Source organism: Lithobates pipiens, unplaced genomic scaffold, assembly GCF_037356315.1.
Source record: "Lithobates pipiens isolate NorthernLeopardFrog02 unplaced genomic scaffold, aLitPip1_a1.2 Scaffold_8, whole genome shotgun sequence".
NCBI classification, from domain to species: Eukaryota; Metazoa; Chordata; class Amphibia; order Anura; family Ranidae; genus Lithobates; species Lithobates pipiens.
Window position 1 is genome coordinate 658,280,164 of NW_027507903.1, and position 22,583 is coordinate 658,302,746.

At 48.9% G+C, this 22,583-nt stretch overlaps 1 protein-coding gene and 1 long non-coding RNA gene across 2 annotated transcripts in view; both read right to left on the bottom strand.

Moving 5' to 3' along the window:
* Window positions 1–22,583, bottom strand: part of LOC143961773 (E3 ubiquitin-protein ligase TRIM39-like) — a 216,232-nt gene that overhangs the window by 55,479 nt on the left and 138,170 nt on the right. The gene's annotated exons all lie outside the window — the stretch shown is intronic.
* Window positions 739–20,949, bottom strand: LOC143961768 (uncharacterized). Its single transcript, XR_013270550.1, has 3 exons — window positions 20,661–20,949; window positions 2,164–2,231; window positions 739–979 (listed from the first exon to the last, which is right to left on the bottom strand). It is a non-coding gene; the product is annotated as an uncharacterized LOC143961768 (long non-coding RNA).

Consider the following 22,583-nt stretch of genomic DNA (forward strand, 5'->3'; position numbering starts at 1 on the left):
TCCCCAGTTTAGGCCGATACGTATTCTTCTACATATTTTTGGTAAAAAAAAAAGCAATTAGTGATTATTGATTGGTTGCACAAAAGTTATAGCATTTACAAAATAGGGGAAGTTTTAAAGCATTTTTATTAATATTTTTTTTTTTTTTTATTGTAATGGCAGCGATCAGCAATTTTTATTGTGACTGCGACATTATGGTGGACACATCAGACATTTTTGACACATTTTTGGAGCCATTGTCATTTATGCAGCAATCTGTGCTATTTAAATGCACTGATTCCTTTGTAAATGACACTGGCAGTGAAGGAGTTAACCACTAGGGGGCAGTGTATGTGTTATGTATGACATTATGTGTTTTTTTTATTGTAGGGGGGCGTGGCTTGGCATGTGACGTCACTGATCGTCCTTCCCTATATAAGGGAACAGGAGATCGGTGACAGCCACACAGGGAAGCACGGGGAGAGGTTTGTTTACACAGACCTCTCCTCGTTCTTCAGCTCTGTGACCCGATCGCGGGACACCAGCGGTGATCGGGTCCGCTGGTCCCGCGGCCACGCCATATCATTAACAGTCCATCGGTCACTGGCTTTCCCTGGATGACATTCCTAGTTCTTCCTCACACAGATATTGATCAGGAATTGGTAGGAAATTGTCATTATAGACCGGAACTCACCATTCTGTTCTCTCCTCTCCTTGAGGAGGAGATTTGCAGGTCATATCAGACCAATCACTGTAAAGACTTTATTTGTGACATCCAGAGCCCCTTCTTCTCCATATGTGTCTATCAGGAGGTCCTTGGTGGTGATCCAGTCTGCATTTTCTAATTTTCCTCGGGGGATGGGACGTTTATCTCCATAGGAGAAATCAGACAATTTGTTCCTAAATCTCTTGAAGTCACTTCCTTTCAGATCCTCCAGAGAATATATGAGAAGATCCCCGGGGGTTTGTGGGACCTTTCCCAGGACCCCAGGAGCCGACCCTGCAGAGAGGACAATCAGCAACTATAAACATTCATTCTGATTGGATGATTCCTGACACATGACAGCAGATAACGTTGTACTGGTAGCCAGAAATGTTATAAAGAACAAATAAGGAAAGGAAATTATCCCCCAATATGTCTGTATGTACATTATCCTATAGAGAGATTGGTTTTCCTGTGATAATCTCACATGACTGTCTACATGATGGTGAGTTACCTCTCAGATGGTTGAATGTCGGGTGTAAACACCGTAGGGCAGGGATATGCAATTAGCGGACCTCCAGCTGTTGCAAAACTACAAATCCCACCATGCCTCTGCCTCTGGGTGTCATGCTTGTGGCTGTCAGAGTCTTGCTATGCCTCATGGGACTTGTAGTTCTGCCACAGCTGGAGGTCCGTTAATTGTATATCCCTGACCTAGGGGGGCATATTGATTGTGAACATTGCCCATAATATGTCTAATATGTTTATTTACTATAATCATCAGCTCCATCTAGTGGTCATAATGCCATATCTTGCTGGTTGAGGTATTTCAAGAAAATATGGTAGTATGGCCACTAGATGGAGCTGATGATCATAGCAAGTAAACCTATTAAACATATCATGAGGATTATCATTTATGGCAGTGGAACTGAACCAAGCTCACAGTACATTTTTTATATAAGGACCTCCTAATATATATATATATATATATATATATATATATATATATATATATATATATATATATGACAACTTTAAACTTTATGTTTATTGATTGTTTCATAGTAAACTAAAAGAAACCATAAATCCTTTAGGAACCCCCCCCCCCCCCCATTACCCCAAAGTTTCCCAGCAGTGTCATGTTATACTGGCCCATGTTCTGCCTAGGATTATAGGCAAAGGATTCCCCCGAACACTACACAAATAATCATAAAATGTGGGGCCATCCAATCATTATGGGACACTTGGACATCTCAGAAGATCATTTCCACCAATAATAAAAAAAAAAAAAATGTGATGACACGGGAATGTGATTGTGGAATTGATGAACGTTCCTAAACTCTCCGAATAGGTGAACTGACCAGATGTCTACAGGAAATGTCCAGACTACGGAGACATAGGACGTCCTATCATCTAATTCCAATCCATAGAGATGTGAGATGGAAAACATTGGAAAGGATTGTCAGAAACAACAGTCATACCTTGTGAGGAGGTGGATGAGGAGGAAGAGGCCGCCATGACATCAGGAGGTGACCCGAGATGACATCACCTGGAAGGAGCACAAACAATAATAAACTCATTTGTAGTGCGCGGAACGGAACCAATAAGGAGGATTTTGTTCCCTTATGTGAATAGCGATTAGCTGTCTAGTTGTCCAATCAGAGAAGATCAGAATTGGATGGACTTCTGTCATTTACTACCCATAACTATGAAGGTCTATCAGAACCTTCATCCTGGCATTCATCTGGTTGGTATATCGGGGGGTCACCAAGGCAAAAATGGTGGGTGAGATGCACAAACGATCAAACAAATGTGCGATATTTATATCAAACCGACAGATTGTAATCAATTATTACATTTTTCTAGTTTTCACCCCCCAGGTGTATTTAAATCCATTCCAACAAGTGTTGCGAGGATCACTGATAAATCTATCCATAAGGAGGACAGACTGAGTGAGATGGAGGTTAGGCTGCGACAGCGCGGTTATCCTAGTGATATATCAATGTGCAATATGCCAATGTATGAATCAATTAATTATGATGGAAGATGCAATATGTACCACTGCTTTTGATGTATTTTACTGTGTAATATTTAATAAATTTAACATTATCAGACCTATACAGCTCACTTTTTGCTTCCAAATCCGCATACTTCATGCAAAGTCCCAACTTCTTTTTTAACCGTGTACCTAACACGTGAACGGTGTGTAATGCCGCACACTAACGGAATTTCGGCCAGCAAAAGGCCGATGAAAGCTTTTTTGTCACCGTGTGTAGGCTCCATCAGACTTTTGCTGGCTGAATTTCCGCCAGCAAAATTTTGAGAGCATAATTCTCAATTATTCAGTTTCTATTGGAAATTCAGATCATCTGTAGCAATTCCGACGCGTAAAATTCCGACGCATGCTCGGAAGCATTGAACTTCATTTCCGCGGCCCGTCATAGTGTTGTACCCTTGACCCTCGGAATTTGGTGTGAAGGCAACACAAGCTTGAGCGGAATTCCGATCGCTTTTACTTACAGATCTGGCTGTTTGTTTTTTTTTGTTTGTTTTTTCTCCCTGCAAGGGCCAGATCGCTGATCTGTGTACAACTCTGTGCTGTGATTGGATGCAGCCAATCAGCAGGTCTCAGCCATAAATCATTGGTCGGGACCTGCTGACAAAATGCCACCATAGCCAGTAAAAGCACAGATCAGCAGGGGGGGACGTGCATACGTGGCCCTAACTTGGGACAGTCGGTACATGTACGTCATGCAACCTGTATGTACTGCCCACCCAGAGTAAATGTACTGCAGGCAGGCCGGAACCAGTTAAGATTATATTACATTATATTAATTATTATAATATAATTATGATTTTTTTGATTATATAATATTATATTAATAATATCACAAAAATACCACATACATCCCAGGAAAATAACCGTATACCCTAAATGGGAATAACATATTTACATTTATATATCAGATTATATTGAATAAAATCAAATTTTTTCTCAGAAGTCATAATATAAGGACTTCTAGCCTTAAGCCTCGTACACACGATGGGATTTTCCCGACGGGAAATGTTCAATGGCAGGCTGTTGGCGGAAAATCCGACCGCGCGTACGCTCCATCGGACAATTGTTGTCAGACTTTCCGCCAACAAATGTTGGCTAGCATGTCTTCAGATTTTCTGCCAACAAATGTCTGTTTTCGGATTTTCCGATCGCGTGTACTCGGAAGCAGAAGCGGTCGGTCTTGTAAACTGGCGTTCGTAATGGAGAATTAACATTGGTGACGCGGCAAATGATGAAATCTCCAAATGCGGCGCACAATTCTCTTCTTCTATAATGGGATAATAATGAAGCTGCTTTGCCGGTGATACTGATGGAGTTATTGCAAACTCATTTCCAAAGGCTTTTTTTTTTCTAGTGATATCAAGAATAATATTAAGAAGAATAATATTATTATGCTTGGATAATCAAGAAACAGCTTCCCCAAGTGAGTCTGGTAAACAGAAGAATACAGCAGGGGATTCAGGTCCCTCCGCCACGGATATTCAAGCCTCTCACCTCATATATTTAACCTGAAGCAGGTCACAGAGCCCAATACCCTCTGCTGGGGTGATAATCCTACATCGATATAGCCGTTGATCTTTTCAAAGTGTGCAATCATATAAAAGAAGGAAGAGGACAATCTAGTGCTCTCTGTAAACACTCATTTATTCTTAAATCAAAAATGTACTCACAAAGATTACACTCAGAAACGAGTGCTGATTATAAACACATGTCAGGTTGTTTCTAACCCAAGATAACCGCTGGTGACGTCAGAACGTGACACCTCCCCCTCCCTCCGTACACGTTACATCCTAGTAGGCAAAGAGTAAGGGAGGGTTATAGCCCCTTGTCAGTTTATTTTTTACCATCCATGTCCCATTGCAGAGATTTCCCTTCACTTCCTGCCCCATAGCCAAACAGGAAGTGAAAGGAAATCTATGCAAATTAAGGGAATCCATTGCCTCCCCCAGGCCTTCAGAAATAGTGTCCCCACTCGAAAATATCAGGGCGAGTCTTAAACCAAAAGGGGCGTGGCCTTGAAATGAAGGGGTGTGTCATATTTAAACTAGGGGTGCATGAGTTTAGTCAGGCCTAGGGCAGCACAAAACCTACATACACTACTGCTATCAGTGGCCTTCAGTGCCGCCTATCAGTGCTCATCTGTACCGCATATCTGTGCCACCTACCAGTGCCCATCACTGGGCATATTAGTGCCCATCAGTGCAGCCTATCAGTGCCCATCAGTGGAGCCTATCAGGGGCCATCAGTGCCACCTATCAGTGCCTTTCAGGGCTGCCTATCAATCCCATTAGTGCAGCCTATCAATCCCATCAGTGCAGCCTATCAATGACCATCAGTGCCACCTATCACTGCCCTTCAGTGCTGCCTATCAGTGCTCATCTGTACTGCATATCCGTGCCACCAATCAGTTCCCATCAGTGCTGCATATTAGTGCCTCCACATCAGTGCCACCTAATCAGTGCCCATCAGTGCAGCCTATCAGTGCCCATCATTAGTGGCACCTATCAGTGACCTTCAGTGGCGCCTATCAGTGCTCATATGTACTGCATATCCATGCCACCTATCAGTGCCCATCAGCGCAGCCAGGGCCGTCTTTAATATTGATTGGGCCCTGGGCAAAAATGTTCTTGGGGCCCCCCCATGCAATTTCTACCTGCTCTGAGACAATACACTAGCAGCTAGACTTAAAATCAGTTTACTGTATCAGATCAGGCAGCAATTGTGATTGGTTGCCAGTGGTTACAGCATTTCATTACTGTTTAATGACTGGTTGCTAGAGGTTACAGCAAATGATTTCTGCTTGTTAATTGGTTGCTATAAATTACTGTATAATAATACTGTTCACTGATTGGTTGCTAGAAGTTACAGTACATCATCTCCTCACTGCAGGGGAGCATGATACACCACCTTTATTTACATCTAAATCAATGCAGCCGGCCGCAGCTATTTATTAGTAATGCTGCCGCTATTTACATACGAATGCTGGTTATTTACATGTAAACACAGGGCCTGCAGGTGAGTCATCTGTACACAATAATAGGGCAGAGCTGGGCATAATTAGTAGCAGCACTTCACACTGAGATATCGGGACACAGCACAGGACTAAAACCTCAAGGGACAAGGAAATTTAAACTGGAATAGTTGGCAAGTATGTAGCAGCTTCTTTGGGCCCCACAAGAATGACAGGGCCCAGGGCAGCTGCCCCTTTTGCCCTGCCTTAAAGACGGCCCTGAGTGCAGCATATTACTGCCTCCACATCAGTGTCACCTAATCAGTGCCCTCCAGTTGTGCCTAATCAGTGCCCTCCAGTACCGCCTCATCAGTGCCCATCAATGCACCCTGTCAGTGGCCATCAGTGCCACCTATCAGTGCCCATTAGTGCAGCCTATCAGTAACACCTATCAGTGCCCTTCAGTGCTGCCTATCAGTGCTCATCTGTACCGCATATCCGTACCACCTATCAGTTCCCATCAGTGCTGCATATTAGTGCCTCCACATCAGTGCCCATCAGTGCAACCTATCAGTTCAGCCCATCAGTGCAGCCTATCGGTGCCCATCATCAGTGCCACCTATCATTGCTCACCTGTGCCGCATATCCGTGCCACCTATCAGTGCCCATCAGTGAAGCATATTAGTGCCTCCACATCAGTGCCAGCTAATCAGTGTCCATCAGTGCCGTCTCATCAGTGCAGCCTACCAGTGCCCATCAGTGCAGCCTATCAGTGCCCTTCAGTGCCGCCTATCAGTGCTCATCTGTACTGCATATCCTTGCCACCTATCAGAGCACATGAGTGCTGCATATTAATGCCTCCATGTCAGTGCCACCTAATCAGTACCCATCAGTGCAGCCTTTCAGTGCCCATCAGTGCCACCTATCAGTGCCCTTCAGTGCCACCTATCAGAGCTGATCTGCACTGCATAACCGTGCCACCTATCAGTGCCCACCAGTGCAGCATATTAGTGCCTCCACGTCAGTGCCACCTAATCAGTGCCCTCCATTGCCACCTAATCAGTGCCCTCCAGTGCTGCCTCATCAGTGCCCATCAGTGCAGCCTATCAGTGCCCATCAGTGCAGCCTATCAGTGCCACCTATCAGTGCCACCTATCAGTGCCCTTCAGTGCTGACTATCAGTGCTCATCTGTACCGCATATCCTATGCCACCTAATCAGTGCCCATCAGGGCAGCCTATCAGTGCAGCCCATCAGTGCAGCCTATCAGTGCCCATCATCAGTGCCACCTATCATTGCTCATCTGTACCGCATATCCTTGCCACCTATCATTGCCCAATAGTGTGGAATATTAGTGCCTCCACATCAGTGCCACCTAATCAGTGCCCATCAGTGCAGCCTATCATTGCTCATCTGTACCGCATATCCGTGCCACCTATCAGTGCCCATCAGTGTAGAAGATTAGTGCCTCCACATCAGTGCCCATCAGAGAAGGAGAAAAATTACTTATTTACATAATTTTCGGACAGAAACTAAGAAAAAAATTTTTTTAAATGTTTTCAGGTTTTTTTTCATTTTTTTATGGTGATTACATACCACCAAAAGAAAACTCTATTTGTGTGAAGAAAAGATAGAAATGTCATATGGGTACAGTGTTGTATGACCGCGTAATTGTCATTCAAAGTGTGACAGTGCTAAAAGCTGAAAATTGGCCTGGGCAGGAAGGGGGGTAAAAGTGCCCAGTTTTGAAGCAGTTAAATAATTAGTATTACAAACTTAAATGTTGTATAAACTTCCTGAGAGATAGATAGGATAGATCCATACATACAGTACATACAGTACATACATACATAAACAGTAGATATATAGATAGATCCCTATTTCTTCTTCTCCTGACTCCTCTAGGTCAGGTGATAATTCGGGTTTGGGGTCACCTAGGGGAAGGGTGGTGAAGGGTTGAGGATCAGTTAGGATTAGGAGGTGAAATATAAAGATTTATTTTCTACTCCATCAACTTTATCTCCAACATTTTGTAATACTCAGCATCAGGGGCATTGCTAGGTCTACAAATGATCTGGGGCTAGAGCCCATAGCAGCGTAGTAAAGAAAGTCATACGCTTGGGCGGGCATATATATATATATTATATATATATATATATATATATACATATATATATACACATATATATATATATATATATATATACATATATATATATATATATATATATATATATATATATATATATATACATATATATATATATATATACATACACATATATATATATATATATATATATATATATATATATATATATATATATATATATTTATGGCCCAGAGCCCTCTGACCGATACGGATAAGGATGACAAACAAGGATAACACAAAACTCGCTTACTTGAACCGGACCTGAAAGTGTGCCCTGGCCTAACGTAGGGTATACCAAAATAAGGGGGCATACCCTTGATAGAGAAATGAGTAATAAATGAAATGAAAATGAAATGGAGTGAAATGAGTACTCGCCCGGGAGTATAATGCTTGAGAAATGCCCTGACAGGGGATGGGTGGGTGGGTATCGCGCACCGGAACCGACGAGGGAGCCAGGCGAACGGGCTGGTTATATACTCCACCGGGCTCCACCCATAATTCCAGGCCACCATACTGGCCTTTCCATTTATGGCCCAGAGCCCTCTGACCGATACGGATAAGGATGACAAACAAGGATAACACAAAACTCGCTTACTTGAACCGGACCTGAAAGTGTGCCCTGGCCTAACGTAGGGTATACCAAAATAAGGGGGCAAAAACATACAGGTAGGGAATGCCTTTATTGATTCGAGTTTGTTACTGGGTGAGCTTGATGAAGGCCTGGGCCATCTCTACTTGCGGATTGGGTATGTAACGGGCGAAACAGGCGGACTTCCACCTACCCAACTTTTTGATAACGTGGACCGGGACCCCTTGGCGGGAGGCAGTTGAAGCCGCTCCGATCCGAAACGAATGTCCGGAGTAGTGAGCCGGATTGAGGTGAAGGATGCCCAGGAGTATCCTGACATGCTCCATGAACTGGGCTGCGTTCAGTGGCTTACCGTGGAATGGCAGAAGCGGGCCAGTTCCTGGTTGATCGGCCAGAAGGGTCAACAAGCGGGTGAGCATGGCGACCGGGCACCAGCGGTTGTTAGTTTTATAAAAATGTATGTCCGTCCCCGGGCCAAGCTGCTGCGTCTTGGATACTGCTATATGCAGGATGAAATGGTCTCCGTGCCTGACCAGGTGGTGCTTGCATAGCGTGCGAGCTGAGGGGCTACTGGAGGTAAACTCGCCTGGCCGCAAGAAGCCGTAGAAGGCCAGGTGTATGGCTGCTTGTATAATGGTACTAGTGTGGAGTCCGAAAGGTGCAGTGGCCAGAATATCGGACATGTTTCTGAAAACGTCTCCTGTGATAGGCAAGCGTTTGAGGGAGGCCGCAGGCTGGCGTTTCTGGATGCCACGCATGACGGCCCGAATGGCGTGAAAAGTGAACAAGGAGGGTTCAGCGGGGTCCTGGAGGGACGTAAAATGTTGTACCCCGGCCAGGTATAGTCGGATCGTGTTGAAGGATAACGCCAAGTCCGAGTGGCAATGGGCAATGAAGGCCAGAACTTGCTTGACCCGGGAGGTCTCTGTGGAGTGAGACGTTAAGAAACGGTTAAAGGCCCTCCAGGCTGTTTGGTAGGCCTTGCGGGTATTGTCTGCGAGGGAGTGATTGATGAGTTGAGTCGCGGCTACTAGGTGAGGGGTTAATCCAGGGTCAGTTGAGACCAGTCCGGGATAACTGCTGACGTTGGTCCGGCTCCGGGCACCTGATCAAAAAAGGAAACTAAGTTAAAGCGGGAAAGGGCGTCCGCTGCCCGGTTACATTTACCGGGGATAAAGGCACAATGGACATTAAATTGAAACAATAACGAGAGCTGGACCAGTCGCCGCAGGAAGGACATAATCTCCAGAGACTTGGACCTGCCTTTGTTAATGATTTCCGCAGTGGCGAGATTGTCCGTTGAAAAGGTCACTGTTTGACCGGACCAACTGCGGCCCCACGTATGGGCAGCGGCTACGATGGGGTACAACTCGAATAGGGAGGACGTCTCGGTGAAGCCCGGAATAGCCAGTATCTGAGGAGGCCAAGGGGCTGCGAGCCAGAGGTGGCCAAAAATTGCCGCGAAACCCGTGGAGGCCGCTGCGTCGGTCACGACCTGCGGCGACGAGGAGGACACGGAGGGAATGAACAGGGACACACCATTCCAGGACGTCAGGAATTCCTCCCACATGGCAAGATCTGCTATAGCTGCGGGGTCCAGGCTGAGGATATGCTCCGGGTCTTGTGAATGAGACAGTAGGACTAACAGGCGTGATATGAAAGCGCGACCTTGAGGGATGATGCGCATGGCAAAATTAAGCATACCGAGAAGGGACTGTAACTGCCTCTTGGTACAAGTTCTGGTGCGGGTGAAGTCCCTCATGACCGACCTGATGCGGCTTAGTTTATCCGGGGGAAGGCTGGCCTGCATAGTGCTGGTATTTAAGCTGACCCCGAGGAAGGTGATTGCCTGCGCAGGGCCCTCCACCTTGTGCTCAGCAATCGGGACGTCAAGATTATTGAAGACCACCCTTAGTTTATCCAAATCCCCTGGAAGGGAGCCAGGTGACTCGACCAGCAGGAAGTCATCCAAGTAGTGTATGACTCCCTGGCACTGGGCTACGTGCAGCAAGATCCATTCGAGAGCCTGCGCAAACGAGTCGAAGAGCCAGGGGCTACTCTTGGACCCGAAGGTCAGCTTAGTGGCAAAATAGTAGAGCTCCCTCCATTTGATGCCATGCCAGCACCAGAGAGTTGGATGGATGGGAAGGAGCTTGAAGGCGTCCGAGATGTCGGCCTTGGAGAGCCATGTACCTGTGCCTGACTTGAGAATGGCCTGGATGGCCATGTCTACGGACGCGTATTTAAGGGAGAATTCCTCAGAGGGGATAAGAGAATTAAGACTGGGGACAGAGGAAGAATAAGGCGCTGACAAATCGTAGACCAACCTAAGTTTATTTGAGAACTTGCCCTTGACAAGCCCAATAGGGCTGACTCGCCAGGTGTTAAATGGGGGCTTCGTGAAAGGGCCTATGATGAAATCCCGGTCTAGCTCTGCCTGTAATAGCTGGTCGATGGCCTGTACGTCGGTGGCTGCTGACCGCAGGTTCTGGCACTCGTGTGTGAGGTGAGGGAGGGAAATAAGTCCTGTATGAAAGCCCTGAGTAAAGCCCTGGACTAGGTAGGTGGCAAGTGAGGGGGTGGGGTGATTGGCGAGGTAGACACTGAGCCACGACACGTTGACCCGGCTTAGTCACGATTTTCTAGCCTGCTTGACCTCGCACATGAGCCTGGGATGAGCTCTATTACATCGTGAGCATACATGGAGCAGCCTGCACTGGCTGAAATTGCACGACCCGCTGTTATAGTTGTTACAGATGGCTGCGCCACCCAAGGTCTTGACCGGGCGCCCCAGTTTATCTGTCTGTGGCAGGCGTGCCGGCGCTGGTAGGGCCTGGGCAGTACCTGAGGTCGATGGACCGTCTACAGGCGGGGTTGCCACTGAGCTGGCACACCAAGTCGCGGTGTGAGTAGCCGACTGGCAGATGGCACAAAGAGGAGACCGCAGCCCTGCGAAGTGTCGGCAGAACAACTCGGTGTCCAAGACACTCCAATCCGTAGGTATCTGAAATTGAGAGAGCCTGGCGGCCGCCTTAGCGGAGAAGGAGCGGTGATAGTCATAAAATGCAAAACCGCCGTATTTGTACCCCAGGTCAACTACTATGTGGAGGTAACGATCCAGTTCCTCCCTTCTGCCGGGGGAGGCCGAGCAGATGACATCCCTCAGCATGCCGAAGGCCAGGGTGAACTCGGTGACTGACAGCTTCCTGTCCAGCCTGGGGTCTTTGGCTTTGAGGACCACCGACACGTCCCCCCAAGTGTAAGCTTTATTTTCTGCCAGCTCATGAATGGATATCAGTAGCGAAGCCAGATTGACGTCCTTTCCCTCTAGGATGTCCTTCCTGATGTTGGCTGATATTAAATGGGAAGGGTACACTACTGGTGTACACCCGGGGGTACCTGCGCTGGTGTTCTCCACTGCTTGTGAAGCTGGTATAGGAGGAGAAACGACTGGGCGGGTCTCGAGGAGGGCCACCCGACTCTGAACTTCTGACATTGAGGTCGTCAGGGATGACACCAGCGTGTGAAGCTGCGTGATGGAGGCAGCGATAGAGCCCAGGGAGGCCTGCTGGGCACTATCCTCAACCGCGGCTGGGGGAGGAAAGAGGAGCCCGAAAAGCTCGGCCTTTCTGGCTGTAGCTGGGAAGGGTACACCCCTACGCCTCAACTCGGCCGTCAGCCTGGGGATGGTCCATGTTCTGAAGGACCTTTGGCTGCCGCTCTCTGAGACAAGAGACGGAGACAACGGAGCCGTGTAGTCCTCGCTGCCAGCCTGGGACATGGTGGCAAAATCCAGGCTTGGTAAGCTTATTAATCCCTGGGACCGGGTTTTTCTCCTATACGAAACCTAAGAGGGTGACATGGATTACAAGACTCGTAGGAGACTCCTAAGCAAACTTTTTTTTTTTTTTTTTTTTTTTTTTTTGAGAAGGGTACTACCGCTTGTGGGCGTTTCCCTTCCCGAAGATTCTCTTACCTAAGGAGGCACCGTCCGACCCGGTGCAGGTTGAACCCACTGAAAACTCGACTGACCTGAGGAGATGAAGGTAAGTTTGTATGAGACTCCTATGCCTGCAGAGAGATGTCTAGCTAAATCGTGGAGGTAAGACTGGAAAATGTGAAGAAAGACATAACTGAAACGAGCTGCATAAATGAAACGAGCAGACAACCGAATTTAGAATAATGTGCATATGGCGACAGAGACGTGACTTGGTTGCGTCGTAGATGCAAAATTTCCTTTTTTCCTTTCCCGTTTTTTTTTTTTTTTTTTCCAACGCAAATGCGCATAGGACGTGGGGTTTAAGCGGAGGTGGACCCGCCACGTGGAGCTCAGGCGGAGGTGGAGCCCGCCACGTGGAGCTCAGGCAGGGGAGGGGGGGGGGCTGCCGCGTGGAGCTCGGGCGGGGGGGAACCCCGCCACGTGGAGCTCAGGCAGGGGAGAGGGGGGGGGGATCTGCCGCGTGGAGCTCAGGCGGAGGTGGAGCCCGCCACGTGGAGCTCAGGCAGGGGGGGGGGGGACCCCGCCACGTGGAGCTCAGGCGGGGGGTGAACCCCGCCACGTGGAGCTCAGGCGGGGGGGGGGGGGGGCCTGCCGCGTGGAGCTCAGGCGGGGGTGGAGCCCGCCACGTGGAGCTCAGGCAGGGGGGGGGGGGAGGGGACCCCGCCACGTGGAGCTCAGGCGGGGGCTGACCCCGCCACGTGGAGCTCAGGCAGGGGGGGGGGGGCCTGCCGCGTGGAGCTCAGGCGGAGGTGGAGCCCGCCACGTGGAGCTCAGGCAGGGGGGATCCAACGTTGAATCAACTGGACTAGAAGCGGGAAGTGATACGTGACCGTGAACTGAGTGAATCTGCCATGACAGAGATCCGAATCGCCATGCCACTAACTTGCGACCGAGCACGAAACGGAACCTGGAGCATGTACTGAAATGAGGCCATTCCTGGGGCACGCCGGGACGAATTGGTCCATGAACATGACTATTCGTACCGGGACGTGATAGGTGAATGAAATGAAACCCATGACAAAGACTGGAATCAGAAGACGAGCCCATGCACCTAACAAATGAATCCCGTCTTTGGAGCATGTACTGAAATGAGGCGTAGCAGCTGGGCGCACCAGGACGAATCGGTGCATAGAGAAATGCGACAGGATTCGAATTGGAGCGTAATAAGTGACAGAAATGATATTGGAGCAGCAGAAATGACTGGGACTGAAATGTTTGAAGACGGTGAAATGAAACACATAACATAATTGCATGAAATGAAGAGACATATTCGAACTGGAGCAGAGCAAGCGAAACATGCGAAACATGCGGACTGATTGCCTTATCATAACAAGCAGTCGGCTGTGGGTCGAACGATTCGACCGCTATAATAGAAATGCACGGGCAGTCGAACGGTTTCGAATGCCGTAGCTGCGAATGAATCGCCTGACGTGGCGTGATCGAACGTGTCGAATGACGACAACGCCTACATCGAAAGTAGCATACAGTGACAGGCGTACGAGGCCACCGAAACATTCGATATGAAAGAACCGAGCGGCTCGTGCATACAAGCGTAACGACGGTACATCGAAAACATAATGAAAAGAGGGTGCCGAAGCCCTACCTGCGACAGCCGGCCCGAGCGACAAATTCGATAGGTACGACGACGACGACGAACCTGCGGACGCTGATGGACGAGACGGGATTGTCAGATAGAAGACGAAAAATGCGGGAACTGCCGAACAGGCTCGCTGCGTCTGCTCTGGATAGTCGGCCCTTGATATCTGACGCATCAGATATCGCGCACCGGAACCGACGAGGGAGCCAGGCGAACGGGCTGGTTATATACTCCACCGGGCTCCACCCATAATTCCAGGCCACCATACTGGCCTTTCCATATATATATATATATATATATATATATATATATATCCCCCCAGAGAGCTCCCCTTAAATCAGGGTCTCCAGAGAGCCCCCCCTTAAATAAGGGTCCCAAGAGAGCCTCCCCCTTAAATCAAGGTCGCAGAGAGCCCCATTTAAATCACGGTCCCAAGAGAGCCTCCCCCTTACATCAGGGTCCCCAGAGAGCCTCCCCTTAAATAAGGGTCCCCAGAGAGCCTCCCCCTTATATAAGGGTCCCCAGAGAGCCTCACCTTTAAATCAGGGTCTCCAGAGAGCCTCCCCCTTAAATAAGGTTCCCCAGAGAACCTCCCCCTTAAATCAGGGTCTCCAGAGAGCCTCCCCCTTAAATAAGGGTCCCCAGAGAGCCTCACCCTTAAATCAGGGTCCCCAGAGAGCCCCCCCTTAAATCAGGGTCACCAGAGAGTCTCACCCTTAAATCAGGGTCCTCAGAGAGCCCCCCTTAAATCAGGGTCCCATAGAGCCTCCCCCTTACATCAGGGTCCCCAGAGAGCATCCCCCTTACATTTTGGACACCAGAGAACCTCCCCCTTAAATCAGGGTCTCCAGAGAGCCCCCCCTTAAATAAGGGTCCCCAGAGAGCCTCACCCTTAAATAATGGTCCCCAGAGAGCCCCCCCCTTAAATCAGGGTCCCAGAGAACCTCCCCTTAAATCAGGGTCTCCAGAGAGCCTCCCCCTTAAATAAGGGTCCCCAGAGAGCCTCACCCTTAAATCAGGGTCCCCAGAGAGCCCCCCCTTAAATCAGGGTCACCAGAGAGTCTCACCCTTAAATCAGGGTCCTCAGAGAGCCCCCCTTAAATCAGGGTCCCATAGAGCCTCCCCCTTACATCAGGGTCCCCAGAGAGCATCCCCCTTACATTTTGGTCACCAGAGAACCTCCCCCTTAAATCAGGGTCTCCAGAGAGCCCCCCCTTAAATAAGGGTCCCCAGAGAGCCTCACCCTTAAATAAGGGTCCCCAGAGAGCCTCCCCCCTTAAATCAGGGTCCCAGAGAGCCTCCCCTTAAATCAGGGTCCCCAGAGAGAATCCCCCTTAAATTAGGGTCCCCAGAGAGCCCCCCACTTACATCAGGGTCCCCAGAGAGCCTCCCCTTCCCATGGGGACCCCTGCAGAGACTCTGGGCCCCAGATTCAGGGATATAGACCCAAAAGCCACCCCCTAGCGACGCCACTGCTCAGCATTGTACAGACTCCACATCTGGGCATCCATACCTTGCAGTCTTTATCATATCCCTCCAGTCATCATGGTAGAATTCATGGTAGAACTCAGGGAGTGTCGATGAGGGTATGCTGACACCTGCAGTTCACCACAGCTAGATAATTCTCATAGATGGATGCTGGAAATTTTAGTTCCCTGTGATGTCAGTGGAGGGATACTGCGACTTGTAGTTCCCCCCTGATCTCAATGGAGGGATGCTGGCACTTGTAGTCCCCCGTGATATCAGTGGAGAGATGCTGGGACTTGTAGTTCCCCCCTGATATCAATGGGGGGTGCTGGCACTTGTAGTCCCCCCATGATATTAGTATGGGGGTGCTGGGACTTGCAGTTCCCCATGATATCAGTGGAGGGATGCTGGCACTTGTAGTCCCCCCATGATATTAGTATGGGGGTGCTGGGACTTGCAGTTCTCTATGATATCAGTGGAGGGATGCTGGCACTTGTAGTCCCCCATGATATTAGTATGGTGATACTGGGACTTGCAGTTCCCCATTATATCAGTGGTGGGATGCAGTGACTTGTAGTCCCCCATGATAGCAATAGAGGGATGTTGTGTACGGGGATACATAGAATTATACAGACTCTCCTCCTCTCGATACAGTATAGACCATCCATTTGTATACTATCTATTTGAAGCCCACACCATATACAGATTTCTGGTCTATTTGGTATTAAAGAGGAAGTAAAGGCAATTAAAAAAAAAAATGCAACCTGCAAGGCAAAGGCATAATGAGCTAGTACGCATAGCATACTAGCTCATTATGAATAACTTACCTGAGAACGAAGCCCCCGAAGCGGTCCTCCATCTTCATGTTCGCCGCTGCCATGTATCCCGCAGTGACTTCCGGGTCTCGCTGCTCCGGCGCTGTGATGCGCAGGAGCCGCGATGACATCACTCCCGCGCATGCGCATGGGAGCCGACACGAGCGGCATATCTCTGTGATCTGCGGGTTACCCAGTGCGCCTGCGCGCCGCTGTCTACGGCGCATGCGCCGTAGACAGCGGTGGCTGTCTTTTTGTAAATATCTTCTAAACCGTATAGGTTTAGGAGATATTTCTTGGACCTACAGGTAAGCCTTAATCTAGGCTTACATGTAGGTCAAAGTGATTTGTTACAACCACTTTAAAGCGACATTAAAACTTATTTTTTTTATTAAAATAACAAACTTGTTATACTTACCTGCTCTGCATAACCGTTTTGCATCATCCTCTTCATCTGGTCTCCCCCTCTTAGGAAAGTGCACCCCATAGAAAGTCCTATTCTATGGGGGCACCTGTGCGGACTTGCTCCTGAGCCCCGTCTGTGTTACCATTGACACAGAGGGGGTGGCTCAGCCACGCCCCCCCCCCACTTGCTTTAAGTGAGTGAGTGGAGTTCCCATTTCCTACATATTCCTCTCAGAATATTGAACTCCACTTTGTTTAGACCAAACAGGGGAGATGCTGAACACAGGTATATATGGAAAGATACAGACTCTCCTCCTCTCTGTACAGTATACATAGTCCATGTATAGTATATACTAAAACCTTGGATTGTGAGCACAATTCGTTCCGGAAACATGCTTGTAATCCAAAGCACTTGTATATCAAAGTGAATTTCCCCATAAGAAATAATGGAAACGCGGATGATTCGTTCCACAACCATTTATTCATAGGGCCTTCAGTTTATAGTCCATATAAAAAGATTGTAGCAATGTGACCAGGTTGTGTAACCATAAAATATCCATCCACAAATGGAAGACTCCACAGGGGGATTAGAAGGAAAATCCATCAAGAGCTACAGAGTATAAAAGAGAAGAGAAGAGCCTCTAAGGCCGCGTACACACGCGGGGACTGTCTGCCGAAACTAAGTTCGTCAAACAGTCCGCTCAAACTTTTGAATGAACGAACACGCCCACACACGGCACTTTTTGAGCGGACAAATACGGCAAACTTTGTTCGTCGTACTAAGTCCGCGCAACTTTTGAAATGAACGGACTCGCCCACACACGAGGCAACAGTCCGCTCATTTGGAGCGCGTCTCAAGGTAGGCGGGGCCCGCGAAGGAGACGTCGCGGCCTCCGCCGCCTGGTATGGACTTAAAGGGGAACCCCAACGCCGAAAAAAATCGGCGTGGGGGTTCCCCCAAAGTCCACAACAGACCCTTGTCCGAGCACGCTACCCGGCCGGCCAGGAAAGGGGGGCGAGCGAGCGCGCCCCCCCTCCCGAGCAGTACCAGGCCGCGTGCCCTCAACATGAGGGGTGCCTTGGGGAAGGGGGGGCCGCGCGGCCCCCCCACCCCAAAGCACCTTGTCCCCATGTTGAGGACAAGGGCCTCTTCCCGACAACCCTGGCCGTTGGTTGTCGGGGTCTGCGGGCGGGGGGCTTATCGGAATCCGGGAGCCCCCTTTAATAAGGGGGCCCCCGGATACCGGCCCCCCAACCTATGTGAATGAGTATGGGGTACAATGTACCCTTACCCATTCACCTGTAAAATAAAAGTACCCCAAAAAAAAAACAACACACGAGATAAAATATTTTATTGCACAGCTCCGGGGGTCTTCCGTCTTCGGGGGTCTTCTCGCCGGACTCCTCCGCTATCTTCTTGTAGCTCTTTTACTAGCGGAGGAGTCCGGCTTTCTTCCTCCCCGCCGCCGGCCTCTTCTCCCGACTTCGGGGGTCTTGTCCCCCTCTTTGGTTCTTCTGCCGGGCCACCGCGCCTTCTTATAGCTCTTTTAGAGGCGGTGGCCCGGTCTTCTGTCGCCGCTGTCGCCTTCCGGTCGCCTTCCGTTCTTCTTCTTGTTCTTCTTGTTCTTCTCCAGGAGATGTTGACACGACGATCTCTCCGGCCGGAATGCCAGAGCCGCGCTTTGCGGCCACTTATATAGTGACAATGGGGCGGTGTCACATGGTATATGTCACATGGGTTGGTGTCACATGGTGACCCCGCCCCCTTACGATGTCATAGTCCCCATGTGACATCAACCCATGTGACCAACCCATGTGACATATACCATGTGACACCGCCCCATTGTCACTATATAAGTGGCAGCGCAGGGCGGCTCTGGCATTCCGGCCGGAGAGAGCGACGTGTCAACATCTCCTGGAGAAGAACAAGAAGAAGAACGGAAGGCGACCGGAAGGCGACATCGGCGACAGAAGACCGGGCCACCGCCTCTAAAAGAGCTATAAGAAGGCGCGGTGGCCCGGCAGAAGAACCGAAGAGGGGGACAAGACCCCCGAAGTCGGGAGAAGAGGCCGGCGGCGGGGAAGAAGAAAGCCGGACTCCTCCGCTAGTAAAAGAGCTACAAGAAGATAGCGGAGGAGTCCGGCGAGAAGACCCCCGAAGACGGAAGACCCCCGGAGCTGTGCAATAAAATATTTTATCTCGTGTGTTGTTTTTTTTTGGGTACTTTTATTTTACAGGTGAATGGGTAGGGGTACATTGTACCCCATACTCATTCACATAGGGTGGGGGGCCGGTATCCAGGGGCCCCCTTATTAAAGGGGGCTCCCGGATTCCGATAAGCCCCCCGCCCGCAGACCCCGACAACCAACGGCCAGGGTTGTCGGGAAGAGGCCCTTGTCCTCATCAACATGGGGACAAGGTGCTTTGGGGTGGGGGGGTCGCGCGGCCCTCCCTTCCCCAAGGCACCCCCCATGTTGAGGGCACGCGGCCTGGTACGGCTCAGGAGGGGGGGGCGCTCGCTCGCCCCCCTTTCCTGGCCGGCCGGGTAGCGTGCTCGGACAAGGGTCTGTTGTGGACTTTGGGGGGACCCCCACGCCGATTTTTTTTCGGCGTTGGGGTTCCCTTTTAAGTCCATTCCAGGCGGCGGAGCCCGCGACGTCTGTGTCGCGGGCCCCGCCTACCTGGACACGCTCTCGAAATGAGCAGACTTTTCTCCGGGCGGGAACAGTTCGCTCATTTCAAAACTACAGCGGACTGGCCCACACACGGGCGGACTGTCCGCTCAAACCAAGTTTCAGCGGACAGTTTTTCGGAATTTCCGAAAAACTTTGTTCGTCAAACTGTCCGCTGAAACTGTCCACTGAAAGCCCACACACGGCGGACTGTCCGCTGAAACACTGTTCAGCGGACAAAGTTGAGCGAACAGTCCCCGCGTGTGTACGCGGCCTAAGTGTAGCGATATGTTACTAAATGTTGTACCTTCATTAAATGGAACTCTTTTATACTCAGCTGTGACATGACTCTACTTGTATATCAAAACATCGCTTGTATATCAAGTCATCGCTTGTATATCAAGTCATCGCTTGTATATCAAGACATCGCTTGGATATCAGACATCGCTTGTATATCAGACATCGCTTGTATATCAGACATCGCTTGTATATCAAGACATCGCTTGTATATCAGACATCGCTTGTATATCAAGTCAACATTTATTAAACATTTTTTTGCTTGTCTTGCAAAACGCTCTCAAACCAAGGTTGTACTGTACACGATCTATACGGAGCCTACACAATATACAGACTTCAGGTCTGTTTGGAATTAGATTTAGTTCCCATTTTATGCCGGCTCTTCCAATATGGAACTCGGCTCCATTAGAATGAATGACTTAAAATGGAAGTAAACCCTTCCAAACAACTTTGACCTACAGGTAAGCCTAGATTAAGGCTTACCTGTAGGTCCAAGTAATATCTCCTAAACCTATATGGTTCAGGAGATATTTGCCCGAAAATGGGCACCGCTGTCTACGGCGCATGCGCCGTAGACAGCGGCGCGCATGCGCACTAAATGCGGCAAGTCCAAGAATGGATTTGCCACATTTGTCGACTCCCGTGCGCATGCGCGGGAGTGACGTCATCGCGGCCTCGCCGTATGACAGCGGCGGAGCTGCGAGGCGCGACTCCCGTGCGCATGCGCGGGAGTGACGTCATCGCGGCTTCGCCGCTGTCATTGGTCGGAGCTGCGAGACGCCACCAGCAAGATGGACGCGGCGGACTACAGGGATCAGCGGCGACTTCGCTGGCTCCTGTGTCAGGTAAGTGACACATAATGAGCTACTATGCGATGCATAGTAGTCCATTATGCTTTACCTTTGCAGGGAAAAAAAGAGGAAGTAAACCCATCAGGGTTTACTTCCTCTTTAAGAATGGTTGGTGGAGTCTCACCTTGTTATATCTACCCATACATCCTCCAATCAAATTATTTGTACTTCCCGACAATGAAGAGGCTTGAAAATATCTTCTAGAAAGGTGAAGAGTCCGATCACAGAAGATTCTGGAAGAGAAAACCTGGAATCACGGCACTGGCAGAGTCCAACTTCTTCTTATCCTATGAAGACCAGAAGTGAGCGAAGACGTGTTTCTGCCTCGTCTCATATAACGTCCTTCCAGAATCCAGGAGGAGGGTGAGAAGGGATTTCTAGTAACATAACACACCTCCACCTGTATCGACTGTTCGGACGTCATTCATCTCCAACGCGACACGGCGCTGGGTGTGTCCACATTCCTCGTCCTGTATAACAAGCTGAATATGTTTCACCCTGAGGGGTCTAGTTATAAAAAGATCTGCAGAGATACTCAGCCAGCAAACTGAATGTCTATCTGTCATAGACGGGGGACTGAGGGTGGAGGGATGAGGGAGCCTTAATCATTTTCCATGGCATTTATTTTGTATAAATAGAGCAATAACAGCTTTATTTATACAAAACCAGATTAAAAACATAGAACACCACAACATACTGTATGTATAACCCGGATATAAGAACATATTGATAATAGACATACTAATAATCCCCCTTACAAGTCACCGACAGATTAGCAAAACTTATAACCACCCTACCAGTTACCATCATCCCCATTATAGTGTACATAAAACCAGTGGCAGCAGGTGGTAATTTTTTTAGGGGGGGCAAATAGTATGCCCCGGTCAGTTGGTAGCACATACCCCATCGGTTCACCGGCAGCTTCCCCTGTTCAGCGGTGGCGGCGGCCTTCCATTCCATTGTTCTCCACGGGTCATCACGGTGGTGGGCATCTTCTGTTTCCTCCCTCCTCCTTGGTGGTCAATCGGGAGTCTTCTCTTTTTTCGGCCAATCGGAAAACAGGGTCTCACACCAGCTTCTGATTGGCCGGATTGAGGATCAGTGTTTCAACAGCGAATATTCATTCGCTATTGTAACACCTGAGTGGGCTCCGAGTGCATCCTCTGCATCCCAAGCCACCTGATTTTGAAACCTATTAGAGCCTCTGGCTCTAATCACACACTTAAAAAAATAAAAATAATTATTGTAATTCATGCGTCTGGATGTAGATTTTTTTTGTTCTCGCTTCTATTGGCCATATAGACTTACAAGCCTAAATATATACAGTGGAACCTCGGATTACAAGCATAATCCGTTCCAGGAGAATGCTCGTAATCCAAAGTATACGTATAGTTTCCCCATTGAAGTCAATGGAAACAAAAATCATTTGTTCTGCATTGACTTCAATGGCATGCAATACCGCATGCGGCCAGAGCCAGGGGGGGGCACCGGAGAGCCTTGGAAACGTCTGAAAAGGCCAAAGGACAGCTCGGCTGATCTCGGCAAACCTTGGAAAGACTTTGTTCCCGAGATTTGCCGAGGTCAGCAGAGCTGTCCTGGGGCCTTTCTGTGCATTTCCAAACAGCGCTGATCGGCGCTGTTTGGCTCGGCTCGTGTGCCCCCCCCACCACCTCAGGCCAAACACGGTACTGCACACCACTTTGGCCTGAATCGTGCTTGTTTTGTGAGACAACACTTGCAAACCAAGTTATGATTTTTTTAAAATACAGTGCTCGTATTGCGAAACACTCGTTAATGGCATTACTCGCAATCCGAGGTTCCGATGTATATATATATATATATATATATATATATATATATATATATGTATATATATATATATATATATATATATATATATATATATATATTTTTTTTTTTAGAGGGAAACTGGTTAACTGTTTTCCCACTTGCTCATTTCAATGTTGAGGGCTTTAGCTTTATTTTTCTAAGAGTGAACTCTCCTTTAGCTTTTTGATCTGCTGTGACTGCTACTTCTGCCGTTCAA